General features: G+C 45.0%; 1 pseudogene; it reads left to right on the forward strand.

The window, feature by feature from the left end:
* Positions 1–18,274, forward strand: part of LOC131480434 (E3 ubiquitin-protein ligase TRIM41-like) — a 73,861-nt pseudogene extending 55,587 nt beyond the window's left edge.
* Positions 18,275–22,128: the final 3,854 nt, after the last annotated feature.

The following is a 22,128-nucleotide window of genomic DNA, read 5'->3' on the forward strand; positions in this document are numbered from 1 at the left end:
GCTCCTAGCTTTGGATTGGCACAGCTTCAGTCATTGCAGCCACTTGGGGAGTGAATCAATGGATGGTAGATCTTCCTCTCTATCTCTCCTTCTCTGTATATGTGACTTTACAATAAAAATAAATATTTTTTAAAAAATATGCATTGAGGCTTTCCAAAAATGTTTAGCTTGTCCACTTCTAGACGATTGAGCTTGGAATGACCATGTGGCTTGAGGGGCACCTGCTTAGCCATAGATTTGAGTCTCTCAGATGATTGTTGACATGTCCCATTCTTCCCACTGTGACTGTAGAAGCAGCTTCTGTTCACCTACATGTGCATTGCTTAGGAAAGCCAAGGAGTAGCTTTGAGTTTCTTTGATTTCATCCATACAGCACCCAATTTCCTTCTGCCAATAATAAATCTTGTCCTCCCACCAGATAATGTACAGGTAAGGACATCAGGAGGAGTGTAAGGAAAGGCTTGTGCTTAAATATGATGCAGAAACATGCATCAAATGACTTTTGAAGAAAGTAAGTGGGGCTGAGGGAAGGAGGAAATGGATATTACAATTTATATCATTTGGGTTCTATATGATTTTGATTTCTTCATCAAGTACAGGTTGATGTGCCTGTGGGTGAGGGGAGAAGGGGAAGTAGCAAAGGTGAGGACAGAGAGGGCAGTATCTTGCTGGGGTCCCTGCAGTAGATGTGAATAACACAAAGATGTGAGAACAGCTCCCCCTGCTTGGCAGGGCCCAGGGGAGCTTCCAGCTGCTTGGCAGGGCCTGGCGGATTTCTCTCTGACCACCTTGACACAGTCTCACCCCCTTTTTGCATGGACACTCAACCACCCCACTAAGAATCCTGTAATCTATTGAGGCATCGTTTGCCTCTGTGAAATGGCTTTTGCAACCAACGTGAGCTTGAGAGTTAATGTTATTGATAATGTCTTGGTGAGTGGGCCTTTAACTGCACACAGGAGTACAATTAAACCCACGCCATTTCTGCACACCTTATTGTGTGCCTACCCATTGCCCTGAAATCTGGCCCAGACATAAAGCATGCCTTCTGGAAAATGGCTTGATAAGAACTTTACAAACTAATGGAAGTGATGGGAGTATGGGCTGAAACTGCTATGAAAAAATATATATACAGCTACTGTGACCCTAAAGGATATCCTGTTATTGTGACCCTAAGGGCTGAGCTTGCAGGCCTAATGGCTAACTAATGTCAATGACCACAATTCCCATAAACCACGGCCCCAGATTATTAACCCATACATAATTCAAGACGGGGCCTGGTTGTCACAGGCGGCACCAAGGATAGAACCCAGACTTGAGGAGAGCAGGTGGGGGCTGGCAACCCAAAGTAAGCAAGGGGTGTGCAATCCTCCCTCATTCATCTCTCAAGCTGTTGTAAATTGTGGCCCCCTGAAGCTATGTCAAATCCCCCCTAAAAGAAAACCTTGTACTGCTTCTCTATAAATAAAGCAGACAGCTTTCTTGCTTTGTCCACAATGATCCTGGAACTGTAATGGTCCATTCCTTTTCTCTCTACGCCTATTTCAGAGCACCCTTCTCGAGCTCCGAACTCAGCTGGAGTTGGACTCTGGCCAGTATCTGGTCTGGGTTATGAACTTATGAGCAAGTGTTCAAGTGCACATGAAATGAAATGGTCTTAAGGTAGAGGACTCAATGGGAAGACAAAGAAGAGTATCCCAGGTGCTCAGTCAGTTGAGCTGAGCGAACTCCATTCTCAATTCCTGCTGGGCTGTTATCAGGATTCTGCAAATGTGAAGCTAGCTTCCATGGTCTGCGTCTATCTCTCCACCTATACTGTTCTGTCTTCCACAAGGCAGTTGCTGAGGTGTGTTCAATTGTGCCCTGGCCTCCTGAGGGGTGGGAGGAAGAGAACTTGGGACAATGTATTTCCCGCGTATCTAGGGCTCATAATGCCTGGATATATTCTTTAGTGTTGGCACCACAGTTTCACCAATGGATTGGGGAGTGGCCACGAAGGATCTTATTTTTATCTGGAGTCTAACCTTCACTTGATGCTGTAAGGGTCGTCAAGATAATTACCTTAGATTGTAATGTTGAAATTTATTCCAGGCCAGTGAGCCTGAGTCACTATAAGAAAATCATAACAAGAGCCCAGTGCGATAGCACAATGGTTAAGGTCCTCGCCTTGAACGCACCAGGATCCCATATGGGCGCCGGTTCTAATCCCGGCAGCTCCACTTCCCATCCAGCTCCCTGCTTGTGGCCTGGGAAAGCAGTCGAGGATGGCCCAAAGCCTTGGGACCCTGCACCCACGTGGGAGACCCAGAAAGAAGTTCCTGGCTCCTGGCTTCAGATCTGCGCAGCACTGGCTGTTGCGGTCACTTGGGGAGCGAATAATCGGGCAGAATATCTTCCTCTCTGTCTCTCCTCCTCTCTGTCCATCTGCCTTTCCAATAAAATAAACAAATTTTCTAAAAAAAAAAAAAGAAAATCATAACAAAGAATATGATCAGTTCTCTGAGGAAGGCAGTCTAAGTTATTGCAGTGACTAGGAGTTAGCCTTTTTCAGAACTCCCAACCTGATCAGGAAATTCAAGACTCTTTCTAACTTCCTTGTATGAGCAGTATTCAGAGTATGGATCACAAGTCCTTCATTTGACATCAGCTAACAAAATACATGCTCATTTGTGGAAGTACAAACCTGCTTTTGCAAAATCTTGGCAGTTTTGTTTGCATTCAAAGTGTCCCCGCTGCTGTTTTATCACAGGATACTTCACCCTGTAATAAAAAGTATGTGCATTGTGAAGATTAACTAAAGGCTACATGTGCCCCCAGGATGAAAATCATGTGAAAGTTGAACAAGACTGCCTGGCAAAGAGCCTGTCTGCCTCTACCTCTGACCCCTGCTCACACTGAGGAGAGAAGCTTCATTCTGGACCCGGCATGGTAGCTTATTGGCTAAATTCTTTGCCTCGCCCACGCCAGGATCCCATATGGGAACCAGCTCTAATTCCAGCAGCCCTGCTTCCCATTCAGCTCCCTGCTAGTGGCTTGGCAAAGCAGTAGAAGATGGCCCAAAGCCTTGGGACCCTGCACCTGCTTGGGAGTCCTGGAAGAAGCTCCAGACTTCTGGCTTCAGATTGACTCAGTTCTGGTGATTGCAGCCACTTGGGAAGTGAATTATCAGACAAAAGATTTTTCTGGCTCTCCTCCTCTCTGTATATCTGACTTTCTGATTAAAAAAAAAAACTTAAGAGAAGAAGGAGGAGGAGGAGAAAAAGAAGAAAAAGCTTCATTCTACATGCTTAGCTTATGTTATGGAAATTTTCTCTAACGGAAAAGTGGAGTAAAGACCCTACTGGTGATGGGTCTTACAGTATTTGTACTTTCTTATCCAGCTCCTCCTGGGTTCAAACAGCTGAGAACAGAGCCTGAGGCCTTGCCTTTGGGGAAAGGGGCTGGTCCATCTTTGGCATGCATGTGCAGGCTTCCTCAGGGTCAGAGAGCCTTCTGGCCTGTTTTGCTCCTCACAGAAGGGAGCCAAGGACCACAGCTAGAGGGCCTGTGACTCTTCTGAAGCTTGGATCATCTACTAATGGAAGTTTAGCCTGCTCTGTTTCGCCAAGCTGCTAAAATAGCCTTTGCTCCAATTTGCTGGTAGGGCCTGGACAGGACACTGGCCCTAGTGTTTTCAACCGAGCAGATATCCCACTAATCCAACTTTTCTCCAACCATGGCTCTTAGATGTTTGGGGATGCTTTCCTGCCTGTTAACTCTCACCTGCTTTAATTGCAGACCACAGCAGTTTGTACTTCCAGGGAATGAGTTTCCTCTCACCTCATGGTGGTAACATGAGAGTGTTCAGTACTGTTGGGAGGGCATATGGTCTTCCTGCTAGGGTCTGCCTGCCTTTCTGTCTGTGGATAAGAGCAGATGCCATCTGCTGGGGTTTCAGCAGCCTGTGGGTAGTGGGCTTGTGCAATGAAAAGTGAGGCTGCTACCTGTCCTCTTACGGGCTGACATCACTTTGCTTATTTCCTTCATGTTTTCCTCATGTAAAAACATTTCTACCTACTGTATCTAGATGTACTTTGCCTGATTTTTCTTCTTTCTCCTTTTCCTTGACATCTTTTTTAATGATTCTTTTGACTTCAGGCAAAGGCAAGATCAAAACTGCGGCAACTGAAGTTCTCCCTGACTCCATTCTTCGCGTGTTCCTCAAGGATGTCCAGGCTGGGGAGCACTCAGCAGCAGGCCATGCATTTAAAGCCACTCTCTGGCCACATGAGCCTCTCAGGTGTCTTCTCCCTGGGTCTCTCCTCCAGGGCTAGAGGCTCTGATGGGCTATCATCCTGGAGACCCTCTTCTTGATCTTCTGTGTCAAAGCTAACCTCATCATCAATGATCATACCCCGTGTAAGCACAGAAGAACAGCTGGCCTCCTAGGGGAGTTTCCCAGCGTAGGTCAATTCTTGCACGCTTGCCCTCTTCTTTGGCAGCAGCAGCAAGCCTTCCTGTATGACTCCTTTAGCATTGGCCTGTAAAAGAGAAGTCGATGATACTATGATGGAAAAGTTTACTAATATTGTAACAGTAAAGAACTTTACATGGCTTAAATGCATATAATAATTTCTAGCTTCTATGGTCCCTAATACCTCTGTTCTTTTTAACTTTATTTTATTGAAAAGTCAGATTTAAAGACAGAACAAGAAGAAAGAAATATCCTCTGTCTCATGATTCACTCCCCAAGTGGCAATAATGGCTAAAGCTGAGCTGACCCGAAGCCAGGAGGCAGGAATTGCTTCCAGGTCTCCCATGTGGGTACAGAGTCCCAAGGCTTTGGGCTGTCCTCAATTGTTTCCCAGGCCACAAGCATGTAGCTAGATGGGAGGTGGAGCAGTTGGTTGACATGAGTTTTTGCCCATATTGCATGCCCATGGCTGACAGATGAGCATTTAGCCACCAGACTTCTGCACTGGGCCCCTCTCTCTGTCCTTATGGCAGCCTCTGTTAGTGCTGTGTCCAGATCAGCTGGTGGTACTCATGAAGCTGGAGGCTGATTAGCTTGTATATTTCTGAAACTGCCAATGTGATGGCTGCAGCCCAGCCCACATTGATGAGTCAGCGCTCACTCAACAGCAGGAGATGCTTGTATGTTTTCTCTCCGCTTCCTCCACGACTTTTATTTTCTGGGCCCATTTCTCACTCATTACGGGTATCTGTCTATGTAGGCCACCCGTGTTTGTGTGTGTTGTTGTTTCTTATCTTCTGCATACAATGTATTTTACATATATGTCAGATGTACAATTTCGTTCTGCACAAGGGCTTGGAATAAACATTGACTGTGAATATGAATGTATGCAGTAAAAACTGACAGAGGTAAAGTGAGAAGCAGTGATGGAAGCAGTAGAGGGAGATGTCACAGCTCAGTTTCAGCAAAGGAGAGAGCAGCCAGACAGGAAGTCAGTGAGGAACACCGAGCTTCAATAGCTGCACAGCAAAATGGACCCAGCTGTCCTACAGGACACGCCGCCTAGGAGCTGCTGAACGCATGGAGCAGTCTATAGATTGGACGACCTGTTGGTTCAGGAAACAATCTCAAAACCTAAGAAAATTTAGTCATACCAATGTCTTTCCTAACTGCAGTGTACAGAAAAAAAAAATCAGTACCCGATAGGGTTGGCACTGTGTTATGGTAGTTTAAGCTACCACCTGCTGTACTGGCATCCCATATGTGTACCAGCTTGAGTCCTGCTTGCTCCTCTCCTGAGTCAGCCCCCTGCTAAGGAACATGGGAAGGCTGTGAGAGATGACCCAAGTGCTTGGGCCCCTACAACATATGGGAGACAAAAATGCTGCTCCTGGCTTTCAGCTCCTAGCTTTGTCCTGGCACGCTACTGGCTATTTTGGCATGTGTGCATGTGTGTGTACCTCTTTCCTATCATAATTCTTGCCTTTTTTAATTTTTGTTTTTAATAGTGTTTACATAGTTGAGAGGGAAGCATTCCCGCGTGAGTCTCTGACTAGAGTGGGGAGGGTCAAGGTATGAAGCATCCCTGCGTGAGTCTCTGACTAGAGTGGGGAGGGTCAAGGTATGAAGCATCCCCACGTGAGTCTCTGACTAGAGTGGGGAGGGTCAAGGTATGAAGGAATGGGTGTAGGATAAATGCTTCCATTTTTTCTTTTTCTCCTGTACATGTAGGGTGGTATGGATAAGGACATGGGGTTGTTTCCACTGTCAAACCACATCAGCACCGGGAGGTGGTGGGGCAGTTGTTTGATGATGCGATGATGCGTTAAGTCCCCAATGTGTGGGAGCATGCCTTGTAGGTATTACTTGAGTGACTGAGATGTTGTAGATTCACTGCTCCAGAGTTGAGAGAATCTTTTCAATGTCTGTTGGTAACAATGTCCACCTGATTGCCTCTACAGTCCCAGATACATACTGCTAAGTTTGACCAGGACAGTTGTCCAAACTGTTCTGCTTTCCATCCCCTCATGAGACACCATCCTCTGCTGGCCCTTATGTACTGGCTGCCATGTCCATGTGTGCATCTGTGTGTGCTTTCCCACTGATCAGACAAGAAGAATTGAGGAGCCCCAGATCAAATATGTGCACTCCAAGTGGGAGCACAGAGCTTGTGGTTGTCCCTGTGGTCAGTTTGATTTCTGCGGTCTAGTTGGTGAGACCCCTGAGAAACCTTGGTTAGGATGACTTCAGACTTGGTTCTTGTGTGCACCAGCTAATACAGGAGCAGGTTGGGCTTGTCACCTACACAAGCCACTGCACTTGCCAGCCGCCCCGCTCTGCAGTTTGCCAAAATAGTTCAGGTGATTTGACAGATGCAACCAATCCCTGTTCCAGGGAGCCCTGTAAATGAGCAGGGCATCTGTCCCAAACACCAAGAATCCCTGAAGCTCTTTTGCGAAGTAGATGAAGAGGCCATCTGTGTGGTGTGCCAGGAATCTAGGGACCAAAACAGCACATCATGGTGGCAGTGGAGGAGGTGGTGCAGGAGCACAAGGCCAAATGGCAGGGATACCTGGAGCCACCAAGGAAGCATCTGGGGTCATGCAGAAGATGAAGGCCAAGGAAGAGAGGCGGATGATAGTGCTAAAGAGCCAGATGAAGTTAGAGCTGGCAGCTGTGGCCTCCCAGTTTGGGCAGCTAACATGTTTTCTGGCTGAAGAGTAAGCAGGATTGGAGCAGCACCTCCAAGAAATGGATGACGCCCAGCAGAGAGTGCAGTTTTTGCAGCCAGAGCCTCCCAGAATAGGCTGCTCAGCTGAGTCACCTGATGCCTGAGACCCAGGAACGGAGTCAGCAGGGTGGCCAAGGCTGCGTCAGGACATCAAGGACACTTTCGTAGGTGTAGGTGTGAAGAGGTGCAGATGCAGCCACAGAGATCTGTTCCCAAGACCGGAGTCAGCCCCATAGCCATGACTTCCTGACAGATGCCATTGTGAGGAAAATGAGCCAATTCTTGTCAAGCTGCAAGAATGGACCTGATGCTGGACCTTGACACAGCTCCTCCAGCCTCTATGCTGTCCCCTGATTGCCATGGTGTCCGACTGGCAGAACGGAGGCAGGAGGTTGTCAATTATCCTAAATGCTTCTCAACTGACTGCTGTGCACACAGGGCACAGGGCTTCTGCTCTGGTTAGTGCTACTGGGAGGTAGAGGTGTGTGGGAGGAGGGATTGGGCACTGGGTGCTGCCTCCCGTAAAAACATCTGTCTAGTCAGATCTGCCCCCAACCTCACCGCTCATGAAAACCTTATGGTTACTGGCTTAGCTTACTCCAACCCACCAGAGACCCAGTGTCTCCACGCACAGCACAGGGTACTCTAGCCTAGCTAGGGTGATCCTCCAATAACTTCCACCAGGCTGAAGTTTAACTTCCTGTGTCCACTTGGCTGTCATGCATACTCATGTGTGTTATGACTTTACTCAGTAACCTCACCTCCAGACCCATTGCAAACATTTGCCAACAGGTACTGCTACTTTGTCCAACCCAGCCTGCCCCCAGCCCTGGTTACAGTGCTCAGCAGCAGGAGCCGCAGCTTAGCTGGGGAGTATCCAGAGTTCCCCTCCCAGGACTGCCCCCAGTCCCGGATCTTGTACCTGAAGGTTGTATTGTGGTCCATCCTGACGAGTTGCACCCACTCTGTTGCCTTGCCAGTGAATGCTGCATTAAAATCTGGCTGATTCATGCCTATTCTGGCTCCTGTACAATTTAATAAGCTTTTGGTCCTGCAGCAACATAGTCCCTTCTATCATACCACTTTTTAAAAATTTTTAATTGGAAAGGCAGACTCACAGAGGGTAGGAGTTACAGAGAGAAAGAGACTCCATGTTCTGGTTTATTCTCCAAGTGGTCATAATGACCAGATCTGGGCTGATGTGAAGACAGGGGCCAGGATTCCTTCTGGGGTCTCACATGAGCGCAGGGTCCCAATGCTTTGGGACATCCTATACTGCATTCTCAGGCCATGAACAGGAAGTTGGATAGGTGGTGGAGCAGCAGGTACATAAACCAGTGCCCATATAAGATGTGGAACTTAGAGACAGAGGATTAGCCAGTTGAGCCAATGCACTGACTGCTCAGACCACTACTATTTTCTGAATGAGTGTCAGCAGGCCAAAGAAGGCATTCTCAACTTTAGGGAGAGGTTGCTAAAGTTTTCCTTCCCAAGATGTAGGCAGAAAGGCAGCAAATCTCTCATGCTTGAGTACAGTGACTTGAGTTACATTTTGAAAGCAGCAATGCACCCTAAGCCTGAAAGGACAAGGGCAGGCAGGAGTTCATAGAACCCCAACAGGAATACAGTGGCAGCCAGGTTCCTTTCAGCCACCTGAGTGCCTTTGTATACAATATAGTCAACTCCTCTGAACCCAACAGGACAAGAACAAGGAGGCAAAAGTCTCTTGTCCCCAAAGCTCCCACAAATGTCTCCCCTTGGACACTCTCAACTAACAAGAAAAGCTGTGCAGCTCCCTGCGAGTCAGTACCCTGGAACAGAGCAAGGGCTGGCAGCTTCCACAAGGCTTTACTCTGCCTAGCCTGCCAGTATCTCCGGGACACCATGCAGTAACACTACACAGCTGTCTCTCTTCCCTGTTGATGGGCCATGTTCAAGTGCAAGAGCTAAGGCAAGGAATGCCAACTACAGGCAGCTGGTGCCACTCTTGTGCTAGGCAGTTTTGGCAAGTAAGCTACTTAGCATCTTTGCATGTCAGGCAGCAGATAAATGGATTAGAACCCTCACATGTCCTCTGGTTAGGTGAGGCTACAAGGCAGAATAGGCACACCACAATGGCTGCCATACCACAGTACCACAAGCTTAGAATAACACACATCCATCTAGAAGCCAGAAGCCAAGTTGCTGGCCAGGGTCATGGTCCCTTCTGAGGCTGTCACAGGGCACCTGTAGCAGAGCTCTCTAGCAGCCATGATTGCTGGCCACTCAGCAATTCCCAGGCAACAGATGTATCCTCAGTCTCCACTTTCAAGGTCCCAGCTGAATGAACAGCAAGCAGGGGCTTGGAGCCTAATGGAGGGACAGTGGAGGGAAGGAAGGACAGCGAGCAATGGGAAGCAGAGGGCAAAGACAGCAGGCCACGTTGCTCAGATGCAGTCAGAGGAGCATGCACCAACAGACAGCAGGCCACATGTCTCAGATGCAGTCAGAAAAGCATGCATCAGCAGTGACTTCTCTGGTGGCTTGTAGGAGCCTATCTACACTGTGAGAGCCTCAGTGTCATGAATATGTTCCAAGGACAGTCACCATTTATTACAGGCAAGAGCTGTTCTCAGCAAGACTCGATCTCAACTGCTCTAATAGCTACTCTGGGTGCCATTGAGAGCAGAGATTTTTTTCGATTAGGTTTGCTTTGACCTGTTCTTGTTTTTCATTCATAGAAAGGGCAATATGCTAAATGTCTAACAACATCTGCTTTAATTCTTTTCTTTTTAAGATTTATTTATTTTTATTGGAAACTCAATATACAGAGAGGAAGAGAGACAGAGAAGATCCTCTGTCTGCTAGCTTATTCCCCAAGCAGCCAAAATGGCTGGAGCTGAGATGACCTGAAGCCAGGAGCCTTCTCCGGGTCTCCCACATGGTAATTTAGAGGGTGAACCAGCAGATGAAAGATCTCTATCTCTCCATCTAGCCCTCTAAAGATCTGCATTTCAAATATATAAATGAATGATTTTTTAAAGCATTCACTTGAAGATTTAAATATACATATATGTGTATGGTAGCTATCTGAGTATTAAACGAGCAAACCTTGAATTCCACAACTTTGGAGGTTTACAAGGTATTTCTCAATATCACTTATTTCAAATGATTGTTGTAAATTTTCTAGTTTCAATGGCCTTTACTTACTCTCTGAAGATGAAACAACTGAAGAGAAACATATAAAGTGATATATTAGGTAGTCAGTTATAAGACAAAGGAATATTTGCTTCCCCAATCTCCTAAAATCCATTCCATTCAGAGACAAACACCGTTTTAGCTAGCATGCACAGCAATCCTGAAAGCTTTTTCCATAAGGAGGAATTAAAGCTTGTAGAACGGAACAGAAACCAGCGCTTTGCATGAATAAGGCAAGGTCTGGAAGCTGTCTCCCCACCCATTCCTGCGACCCCCTTTCTTTTGACCCAGGGACTTGATGTGTGTTAACATCACCTTCCTCCCTCCCAGGGTGCACATGTCACTCTTCACTCCCAGCCTCAGCATAACCCTTCTGCATTTTGATTCACATCACTCTCCATGTGTCTGCTAGGGAGAATGAGGAAGGCCATTAAGAATGACCTGCCAGTAGGAAGGTCAACAAGGCTAAATGGGCAACAGGAGGAAAGTGAGAGCTTTGGGGACAGAGGTGAACTCAGCAGCTGCCCCATCCTTATTATGTGAGCCAGCCAGACTGTTTCCTTGCCGTGGTGTCTCAGACTTCAATCTTACAGTCAGCAAAACAAAAAACGGCTTTGACACTGAGTCTGATGAAGGAGCAGAGACAATGGTTCATACTCATAATAATTATTTTGGCTTTCAACTTGTTTTATGTTCTTAATGGGTTATTATCTAAAGAAGAAAGACACATAGCAAAGGCTCATTTTTATATAAAATATAATATAACCTATATGGGTAACATGCTATATGGCCCTGGGTTCAGTCATGTTATCTCTGTTTCTAAAATATGAGAACGCTCAACTAAGTGATTACTCATACTTCTTTGGACTGTGCCATGTTATCCTTTTGTTTTTATTTTAAAGGGAGCTTTAAAAATAATTTAAAAATAAATACTGTGGTAAGGCAAATAAAGCTGCCACCTACAATGCTGGCATCCTGTATAGGTGCTGGTTCAAATCCCACCAGCTCCACTTCCAATACAGCTTCCTGCTTAGGCACCTAGGAAAGCCATGAACAATGTCCCAAATCCTTGGAATCCAGCATCCACATGGGAGACCTAGAAGATCCTGGCTGCTGGCTCCTGGCTCCAGGTTGGCCCCACCCTGGCCATGGTGGCCATTTTACCTGTCTCTTTAACTATGTTTTCAAATAAATCTTTTTTTAAATAAATAAGGAAATATTTGCTTATTTTTATCTATTTGAAAATCAGAGTAATATAGATAAAAACAAAGAAAGAGAGATCTTCCAACCTGGGTTATTCTATAAATTCCTCCTACCCCCAGGACTAGAAAGAGCCAAAACCAGGTGACTCAAACTCCATTCTAGGAACAAGTGGGTGGTAAGAGCAATAGTACCTGAATCATCATGTACTGCCTCCCAGAATGCGTTAGCAGGAAACTGGATGACAGTGAAGAAGATGGGACTCACACTGGCATTCCAGTATGGGATCCTGGAATACCAAATGAGCCACAATGTTGCCCCAAGCGTGTTACTATTCTGTGAAGGTCTTTCTACAAAACCTAAGGTACTGTATTTCAAAATAAAGGGTACAATAAATCTAACACCAATTGTTATTGCTTGCTAAGTAACTGTTTCTCTAGGGCCCTTCTCACAGGAAGAATTTGGGTCTTAGCTTTCCCATGTGCTTATTACATATAATTAGTCTTTACCTTCAAATATCAACTCAAAAGGCTAATATGTAAGGCAGATAGAAACATTTTCGTTAAGTACATCCACTGGAAAAACTAGATATTAAAATTTACCTTTTATGACTAAAATTAAAATAGCTACACAAGTGTAAAAATGGGCTTCAGATAAAAATCTATGCTAAGGAAAACATGGAAGAATAGTGTTTTTAAAGTTCTTATTCTACTTTTTTATGAAATTGGCATAATATTTGTGATTATGGGAACTGAACATGAAAAGACAGAGCAACAGGATGTGTGGAGAGAGAAAAGGAGAGGAAAGGAACATAGTTCGCCTTCACACGGTTAAGAACTGACATTCATAAAGGTTATCTTTTTATTGGTTTTATTTACTCAGCAAGCAGAGCTAGAGAGCAGAAAGAGATCTTCCTTCTGTTCATCCACTGTCCAAATAACCAAATCAGGCTGAAGCCAGAACCCAGGAACTCAACCTAGTCTCTCAAATGGGTGACAGGGGTTCCAGTGCCTAAGCTCTCATCTCCTGCTTCCCAGGGTGTGTTAGTGTGTATTTGAAATGCAAAGAGCGGCAGGACCTGATCCTTGTACTTTGATATGGGTTGCCAGAGTCCATTGCAGTCACTTATCCACTACACCACAATACAGCCCCGAAAACATGGATTTTTTTTTTTAGATTTTTTTTTATTATTATTAGTGGAAAGCCGGAAATACAGAGAGGAGGAGAGACAGAGAGGAAGATCTTCCATCCTATGATTCACTCCCCAAGTGAGCTGCAACGGGCCGGTGCGTGCCGATCTAAAGCCAGGAACCAGGAATCTCTTCCAGTTCTCCCATGCGGGTGCAGTGTCCCAAAGCCTTGGGCCGTCCTCAACTGCTTTCCCAGGCCACAAGCAGGGAGCTGGATGGGAAGTGGAGCAGCCGGGATTAGAACCGGCACCCATATGGGATCCTGGGGCTTTCAAGGCGAGGACTTTAGCCACTAGGTCACGCTGCCGGGCCCGAAAACATGGATTTTTAAACTAAATCACTGAAATTTGGTGAAAACTCTAAAGGTATTTGAAGCAAATACACAATTTAGGATGTCAATTCTTTTTGCCACTTATTACATTCACTGTCAACACGTGGCTGAGGTAGTTGATTTATTGTTCTGTCCTCTGTCATGGTCCAAGGGTCTTCTTCAGGCTCCAATGTAATATCCTCCATGTGCACCTGGATATGCTGTCCACTGCTCTGTCTGAGCCACTGATGAAACACAGCTTTGACACATACACTCCATGGTCAGATCATGGAACCTGCAATTTTCTTCATGGTTTGGGTTCTGAGTCCAACATTTCAACTGGGGGAATCACCAAAGAAACTTTTTCTTAGATGATCCCAGACCTGATTCTTGTGTAAGAATTCCAGTACAGGGCAAGCAGTCTATCGTCTCAATCAGCTTATGCATATGCTGGTGGTTGTAATTGCTGGCTCAGTTCTGTTTTCTACATGAATCAATGGGTGTTGCAGTCCAGTGTGATCCTGCCCACTTCATACTCAGCCTTCACACAAACCAGTGGGAGCTGAAGGCTAATTGGAGCTACCCACAATTAATCCCACCAGTCTTGCCCCATGCCCTAGTTTTTCTGCTTGCCAGTATGCACAGCAGACTGGTCCAGTCTGTCCCACATCTGATTCAGCTCTCTCACATATCAGTGGGCATTGAAGCCTAATTCAGCCCATTCACGTGTTGACGGGTGCACTCTGTCCAGTCACCCCTGCCACAGTCCTGTTTCTCATGCTCTCCAGTAGGAGTGGCAACCCATGACGAAGGTGCCAACTATTTCCGTGCTATACCCACAACAGTTCCTAATTCTTACACTCTTCAGGTGTCTATGCAGTTTAACTTGACAGAATTAGCCCCCAGTAGCATCTGTCAGCTGACATTGCAGCAAAGCCTAAACAACCCTCACCCACTGCGATTTATGCTTGTGTCAGTAGGACCAGTCAGCCCAACCTGGCTTTTCCCTGATCTAGCTCACATGAGGCCAACAGGTGTTGTAGCCCTGCCTGGTCTGGTCTGCTCCCATCCCAACTCACGCTCTGTTGGCAACGCCCGTGCCGCCGTCACCGCGTACCCCGAGCCGAGCGGAGGGGCTAGGGTTACAGACAGACAACACATAAGACAACACAAGACAACACGCAGTGGGTCACTCTTGTACACAGAATGCCAACTTTATTTGGGGTCCGCCTGCATCTTATAGTCTGCTTAGCCCCTCCCAGTATTATCCCAATGTTCAAGCAACACCTTAGCCCCCCTGAGGGCATCTTAACAAAAGGCAAGTAAGAAAGAACAAACTTGCAGTCAAGCCAGGGGCTAAATGGATTAGGCCAAGATGTCCCACTGTGTTACCTCTTAGAAACAAGCTAAGCTGTGGAGTTAACCCTTGGGAGACCGGGGCCTACATGTCTCCCTTTTTTTGTTTTTTAATGGACGCCTGTCTTAGGTTGTCCAGCAGTCAGTTGACGCCTTACCCGTCATGGGGAGCCCCACCCGGGGCACGTGGGATCCCTGTCTTAGGTTGGTCATCAGCTCTGCCAGATCTTACCCGTCTCTGGCTACCCATCACAACATGCTCAACCAAACTTGAGTGCTAGGGTTTTCCACAGCTAAAGCCATCATGGTTTGTCAAATGATGACCTGCTCCTGGGCTTGTTGCCTGAATAGGCGGCAGAGAAGAGGGAACAATACTGCAATCATGGCCAAGATCATCAGTCCCAAGGCTACGACTCCGTTCCATTCCTTTAACATCCATGCTGCCAGTCTAATGCCATTAGAACAACTTTCCCTGACATGAGGGGTACCCAGGTCCTAACAATGTACAAGTATTGTTGAAAACACTAACATTTAACAATCTCATAGTGCTAAGATGTTACATGTATACAAGACAATTTTACCAGGAACCAGAGACCCTAAATGCCTATCATCCCATCTGGCTGTTACATTTTCAAACAAAGAAATGAACCCCAAAAGTTTTTAGGGAAAAGGGGCAGCGTCATCCATTCTTAACTACTTCCCGCTGAGAGGGTGTGCCTTGGGGAAACAGCAGCAATAGGGGGGTCCATGTAGTGGTTCCTGATAGAAGGCAGAAGTCGTCAGGCTTTTGTTATACATCATGGCACTTGAAAAGCTGCTGTTGAAGTCCTGAGTAGTAAGTCCATTTGAATACATTCGAAACTATTCAGCTGAACAGGCTTTGTAGGTCCTGAGAAAACAGAAACAGACATGCCTCTCCAAAAGCTTAATTGTGTATCCATACATTATTTTCAAAAGGAGTTAGCTTAGCAATTCACATTTATGAATATTTTCATCTATAAGCCAATTAAGACAGACTACATAGCTTTCCACATAAACATGTACATCAGATAACACATATTATAAAACAAAACCTGCTTTTGTAACAGCCACTTGAGAATTCTTTTAAGTGTGTTAAAGTTACCAATTGTTTAGAATTACATTTTGCTCTTAATAATCTAAATAAACCATACCTATAGTTTACTATTAAACTTTAGCAATGCCCCCATTTTTTTTTTTTTTTTTTTTACAGATCGAATCAGTTGTCTGTCCTACAATTAACTTTACCAACTGACAGATACATCCTTTGAAAGCACATTCTTCTGAGTTTGAGGCTGCTAGGGGCCCATCTAGAACTCTCAAAACCAGAAGAATTAAACCTATTAAATATGCCAAGAGGCCTTAAAATATCTGATCAAAGATTCTTCATTACAATGTCCATCCTTTTAAATCAAACTGATTCGAACGTAACATATCAAAAACTTCTGTCACTTATAAATGATCACCCAAACATTTCAAAGTAAATACCTAACAGCAAATAATACCCTTGAAAACACAGCTCTATAGATCATGAGAATTAAACACAGGAATTAATGAATAAAATCATCTCATAACTTTTTAAGAATTTTAACAAATTCAAATGTTGGAACAAAAATAGAGCATACTGAAGCTGGATAGACATTTGATAAAGTCACCAATTAAACAGAGACTATCTAAAGTTCAATGCTTCAATTTTTTAACAACTTTCAAAATTAGAGATATTTCTATTTTTAGATATTTACTAGCATTTTTATGTATGTGTTGTGCCGGTTTCTGAAATCCCCAGATAATCATCAAGCCTGAAGTCCGTGCTAAGACAAAAAGGTGGTTTATTCAAACTAACCTAGGTCTCCCAGCCACCTCCCCCAGCCCAGCATGGCTGGGCAGGGGAGGGGCAACCTGCAGGATCCACAAGGGCTAGCAAACAGCGAGTGCACTAGCCAGAGAGAGCGCCCGAGAGAAAGAGAGAGCGGGCCCCAGGGCCCAAGCCCCCCAGTTTTTATACATTTCAAGCTATTAAGTATACAGTCATGATCTAGCAGGCTTATACTGGTGGGTTAGAAACTAGCAACTTTTAAAAAGTACAAATCAATGAGCTATAGGGTGGTGGATCTTATCAAACACCAGGTACCTCCTTCCTGAGGAGAGGTTTGCCCACGTGACCTGCCAGGTGTCCTGCCTGGTGTCACGTAGACTATCAGGGATGGAGTTCACACAGCCCCCAGCCAAGCCATTAAGGAGGAATCACAAAACGCAGAAAACTTCCAGGTTCTTCATATGCATACTTCAAAAACTTCAAAAACAATGGCTTTAAGCAGATTTCAACCATTTCTCCCAATTCATGGAAACACACTTTAAAGCAATCCCACCTAAAAACCAGGAAAGAGAAGTTTTTTCAAGCAACCTTCTAGCTGATTTGGGAATTCACCCCTTTTCAAATGCAGGCAGATAAGAATCACTACAACAGGGACAAGATCAAGGTCCCAAATTCTTCAAAGGGCAGACTCCATGTATGCTCCTCCCTTGTTTTATGTATAGCTTGAGGGCCTGGAGCGTCTCCTTAGCTTTTGTTTTGTTGAAGTCAAGAGAGCTGAAAAAAAAATTGAATTTGGCTGTTGTCTTGGGAGATTACCTAGGAATTCACCAAAGTTAGTTAACAATTAAAAAGAGATGTTACAACACTGTTGTTTCTCACAAGGAATCAGACTCCAACTCCATTGTCTTAAAAGCAAAATTCAGAAATTATACACATCATAACCAATTTCACTATACAATTTAAAAGAATTTGTTGTTTTCCTGTAAGGCAAAAATCCCACATACTTCCTTATAAGTAAGAACACAAATAATTAACAATCTGGATTAATTTCATGATTAGGAAACATTTTGACCAGTGAGCAAAAATACTCATCTATTCAATAGCATATATGATGCAACAGATTTAGCATAATTTTATAATATTGAATCCAAATTATTTTAAATGACAATTACACTATTTAAATTTTTGTCTCAATCTTTGGAAGTTCCAGGGATCCTACTGGAAACCTCAAAGTCATGAGACTTGGTTCAGAAATCTGAAGAATTTAGAGGTCTAAATGAGTTAAACAAAAAGTACCTTTAGCATTTAACTGAACATGTTAACGAATACTGTATGCTAGACCTGATCAATGGCAGAACAACACTGTAAGCTGAAGATCAAAAAGCAAGAAAACATCATATGAACCTTTAAATTTGTTAGACCTCCCCAATAAAATTATTTATCAGGAGAGAGAAAGGGGGCCGGGGTCAGTCATGGTCCGTCCCATCTCGTCAGTCAGTCACACACGCACCCAATTCAGAACAAGAACAACAATTTAACAATTCAAGACAAAGATAGAACTGGAGAAAGAATATTAAAACAAAATCTAGTTTTTGTCCAGACAAAAATAATAGAGCACCAACAATACGACTAAACAAACATATGCACAAACACCAAACACATCAGAACAGAGACATATAACTCTTAAACCTTTTGCTACTTCTAACCTCTTCTTCAACATACTTTAACCTGGAGATATTTTGTAAAACAAGTATATAGGTTCACTTCGTGCTTTAGGTTTAAATTAAGTTACAGAACACGTTTCTTTCTCTCTCTCTTTTTTTTTTTCTTTCTTTCTTTCTATTTTTTTTTTTAATCAACCTTGCTTGAATTGCTTAATTTTCCGGTCATCCTGTTCCAACCAACAGCATTCCCCATATGATTGATGTAAAAGTTCTTCAAGAAGGTGACCAATTTATCCTGGGAGAAGGCTGAACTCATTTTATCGTCCTTTTCGCAGGATAAACTAAACACCAAGACCTAACTATACTTCAAAATAAATCTAAAACCTGACTATACTTCAAAATAAATCTAAACCCTAACTATATTTCAAAATAAATCTAAAACCTGACTATATTCCAAAATAAAACTCCCTCTCCTACCAGTTTAGGAGAGACTTACAATACGTCCCATTTACCTGAATCAGCTGGCCAGCCTCCCGGGACGACCCTTCACCATATCCTCTCTTTCTCGGTATCTCAGTGGGAACCTCCATTTATTGGCAACGCCCGCGTCGCCGCGTACCCCGAGCCAAGCGGAGGGGCTAGGGTTACAGACAGACAACACATAAGACAACACAAGACAACACGCAGTGGGTCACTCTTGTACACAGAATGCCAACTTTATTTGGGGTCCGCCTGCATCTTATAGTCTGCTTAGCCCCTCCCAGTATTATCCCAATGTTCAAGCAACACCTTAGCCCCCCTGAGGGCATCTTAACAAAAGGCAAGTAAGGAAGAGCGAACTTGCAGTCAAGCCAGGGGCTAAATGCATTAGGCCAAGATTTCCCACTGTGTTACCTCTTAGAAACAAGCTAAGCTGTGGAGTTAACCCTTGGGAGACCGGGGCCTACAATGCTCTCCAGTGGAAGTTGTGGTCCAGCAGGTGAGCCATCCACAGCCTGTGATACTGACTTTTCCCTCTCCCCTGCTGGTTCTCATATATGCTGGTTGGGTGCTATGACCCAGTCTGCAATGTCCCACCTCACTTCCGCATTTGCCAATGGATGCTATAGCCTGGCCCAGCTTTGCCCAGCCCACCACAATTCCACACTGGTGAGAGTTACAGCCAAGTCCAGCCCAAGTGGCACCCAGTTCCAGCTCTAATGTGCACTGACATGTGTTGTTACTGAACCTGACCTGACCCATACTTTGTTCTGATGCTCAGATCTGCCAGCAGATGATGTGAACTGGCTCAGCCTGGTTTGCACTCAAACTGCACCAAATGTATGCCGGTGGGTACCATATCCTGGCCTGGTCTGGGCTGCTCACTCTCATGGTTCTTGCACTCACCTGCAGGGACCGTGCCTCAAGCTAGAGGAGTTTCCCAAACTGCTCAATCAGAACCTTGCACCTACCAGTGGATCCATGGGCAATCCCTACTCAGTCTACCTCCTGTCTTAGCAGGAACAGTGGCCTTTCCTGACTGGCCTTCAATCCATTACAGTTTTTATTTGTTAGGTGTTACAACCTAGCCAAGCGTGGTCCACTCGCAGACAGCTCACACTTGGCTCAGCAGGAGCATAAACATAGCCTATCCGGTCCTACACCTACCCTGGCCGTAAGTTTGTGCTGGAGTCTAGCCCAGTCCAGCACGCCCAGCCCAAGTCCACACTTGTGCCATATCCAGATCAGAACATAGCCTCCACTCTGGCCCAAGACTCACCGATGTGAACCACAACCCAGCCAGGGTGTCTCATTAATTCCTCAACAATGCCTGTTCCCAGTCATAGATCGTGCCATGCCAGTGGTTGCTCTGACACAGCTTGGCATAGTTCCTCACTTGTAATGGCCTTTGCCTTTGGATGCTGTAGTTTCATCTGACCTGACCAACGCCCAATCCTGACTCTCTAGAGGGTGAAGGAACCTGGCCCTGCTCACTCAGCTCCCATCCCTGCCTCGGTTGGGATGGCTTTAATTACTTATTCAATCTCAACCCATGGTATAGGTCCATTTAGATTGTTAATTGATTCTTGATTCAGTTAGGTTGTTAACTACTTCTTGATTCAGCTTCTTGATTCATCTCTTTTAGGTCTTCTGATTTCTTTGCATACAGTGGCTTGTTATAAATTGTAATAATTCTCTGTATGTCTGAGGTATCTGTTGTTATATTTCCTTTCTCGTTTCTGAGGCTATTGATTAGTATCTTCTCCCTATGTTTTTGATTAGTTGGGCTAGTGGGCAGTCAATTTTGTTGATTTTCTCAAAGAACCAGCTCTTTCATTCATTGATCTTATGCATACTTCTTTTGGTCTGTATTTTGTTTATTTCTTCCCTTGTTTTGATCAGGTTGGGAAGGATCAAGGTTTAGGGAAAATGGGGTGAATTCATTGCTTTCAAATTTGCTATTTCATTTTATTGTTCCTGAGATAAGGGGAGGAAAAAAGTGGAAAACCATTCATGATATTCCACACATCCCAGTACCCAGGGATGAGGAGCCACCACCTCATATCAACCCAGAGTATTAATGGGTACATATTCCAAGGGTTCTGTCCACGGTTCTGTCCACTTTGGATAGTTCCGAGATGCTGTCAATTTCACCAGCCCAAGGATGATGTCACCCTCCCAATGTACATCGACTTCATTTCAGACAATTTTGATGTTTGTTTTGAATTTAACAACTTTGTGTGTGATTTTTCTTTCTGCCAATTCATGCTATGGATCATGAGAATTCAAATTTCTGTGCTAAGAAACTAATACTATTTCCATTTTCAAAATTACCATTAGTCTCTGAAGACAATTTCCAGTTTTCATTCCCTAAACTCTCTCTTAGGCTGATATTTTATGTCTTAGCAACTTACGGCTTTTTACTAATTTGAATAGATACTACTGTTTTTATTTCAATAAAGATTTTATTTATTTTTGTTGGAAATTCAGATATACAGAGAGGAGGAGAGACAGAAACAAAGATCTTCTGTCCATTCATTCACTCCCTAAGTGGCCATAAAGGCCAGAACTGAGCCAATCTGAAGCCAGGAGCCAGGGGCCTCTTCCAGATCTCCCACCTGGGTACAGGATCCCAAGGCTTTGGGCTGTCCTTGACTGCTGTCCCAGGTCACAAACGAAGGAGCTAGATTGGAAGTGGGGCAGCTAGGACTTGAATGGGAGCCCGTATGGGATCCAGGCTCATGCAAGGTGAGGACTTCAGACACTAGGCTATTACACTGGGCCTGAATGTCTTGTTTTCTAAATTATTTTCACACACACACACCCCAAAAGAAGACAGTTGAAGTTAGAAGGATAGACACAAACCGGGCACACAGAACAAATAATAATCAGACTCTGGATGAGAAATTACATAAGGATGACAAGGCAGAGGAACTTTCCCACAGTACAGAGCTTTTATTTTATTTCACTGAGTACACTAGGGTGTTTTTCCCAACCCGGGTAATATAACCTACTGAAGATTCAGAAAACAGACTAGCTGATGGAAATATCTCTTAGTAAGTTAAAAGAGGGTTTATCATATACACTTCATGTTAGGTACCTAAAGTAAATATGAAATTTGATTTTTGTCATGTTTCGGAAATTTATTTTAATAATGAGGCAATAACAGCACCTGGGAGATCACGAAGTTAAAAAAAATTTTAGAATAATCCACTCACTTCCCATTTTTCCCTACAACGTCCCAAGTTGTAGGAACAGGAGTTAACAAAGAGCTAGAATTCCACACCTCGCCGCGTGGATCACAGGATGATTCCACCTCTCCAGCCAAGAAAGCCCAGACCGCCTCCTCCTCAGGGTCCTTCAGAACGGGCGCAGAGCCTTGTGGGAAATGTAGTCTTTCCTCATGACGTCACCTGCACCGGGCCGCAGAAAGGCTTGCCGGGTCCTTCTGCGCATGTGCCGCACCGCCCACTCCCGCCACCTCTTGTACGGAAGTCCTTCCCGCTGCCTGGGCTGCTGGGCGGTCCTGGGGTTGGCGTCTGTTGTGGTCCCAGGATCGTGCGCCAGTGAGGAGGGAGGCCCTGGTGAGGGGCGTGTGGGCGCAGGGAGGTGCGGGGCTGTCGGGCTGCGCTTCCTGGCCGGCAGCCGTGGGCTCCCCAGGTGGGGCGCTCGGGGCGAGATTCCCGGGGCTGCGCCCTGTGAGGATCGGGTCAGGAGACTGCGGAGGGCAGGT

Source organism: Ochotona princeps, chromosome 6, assembly GCF_030435755.1.
Source record: "Ochotona princeps isolate mOchPri1 chromosome 6, mOchPri1.hap1, whole genome shotgun sequence".
Taxonomy (NCBI): Eukaryota; Metazoa; Chordata; class Mammalia; order Lagomorpha; family Ochotonidae; genus Ochotona; species Ochotona princeps.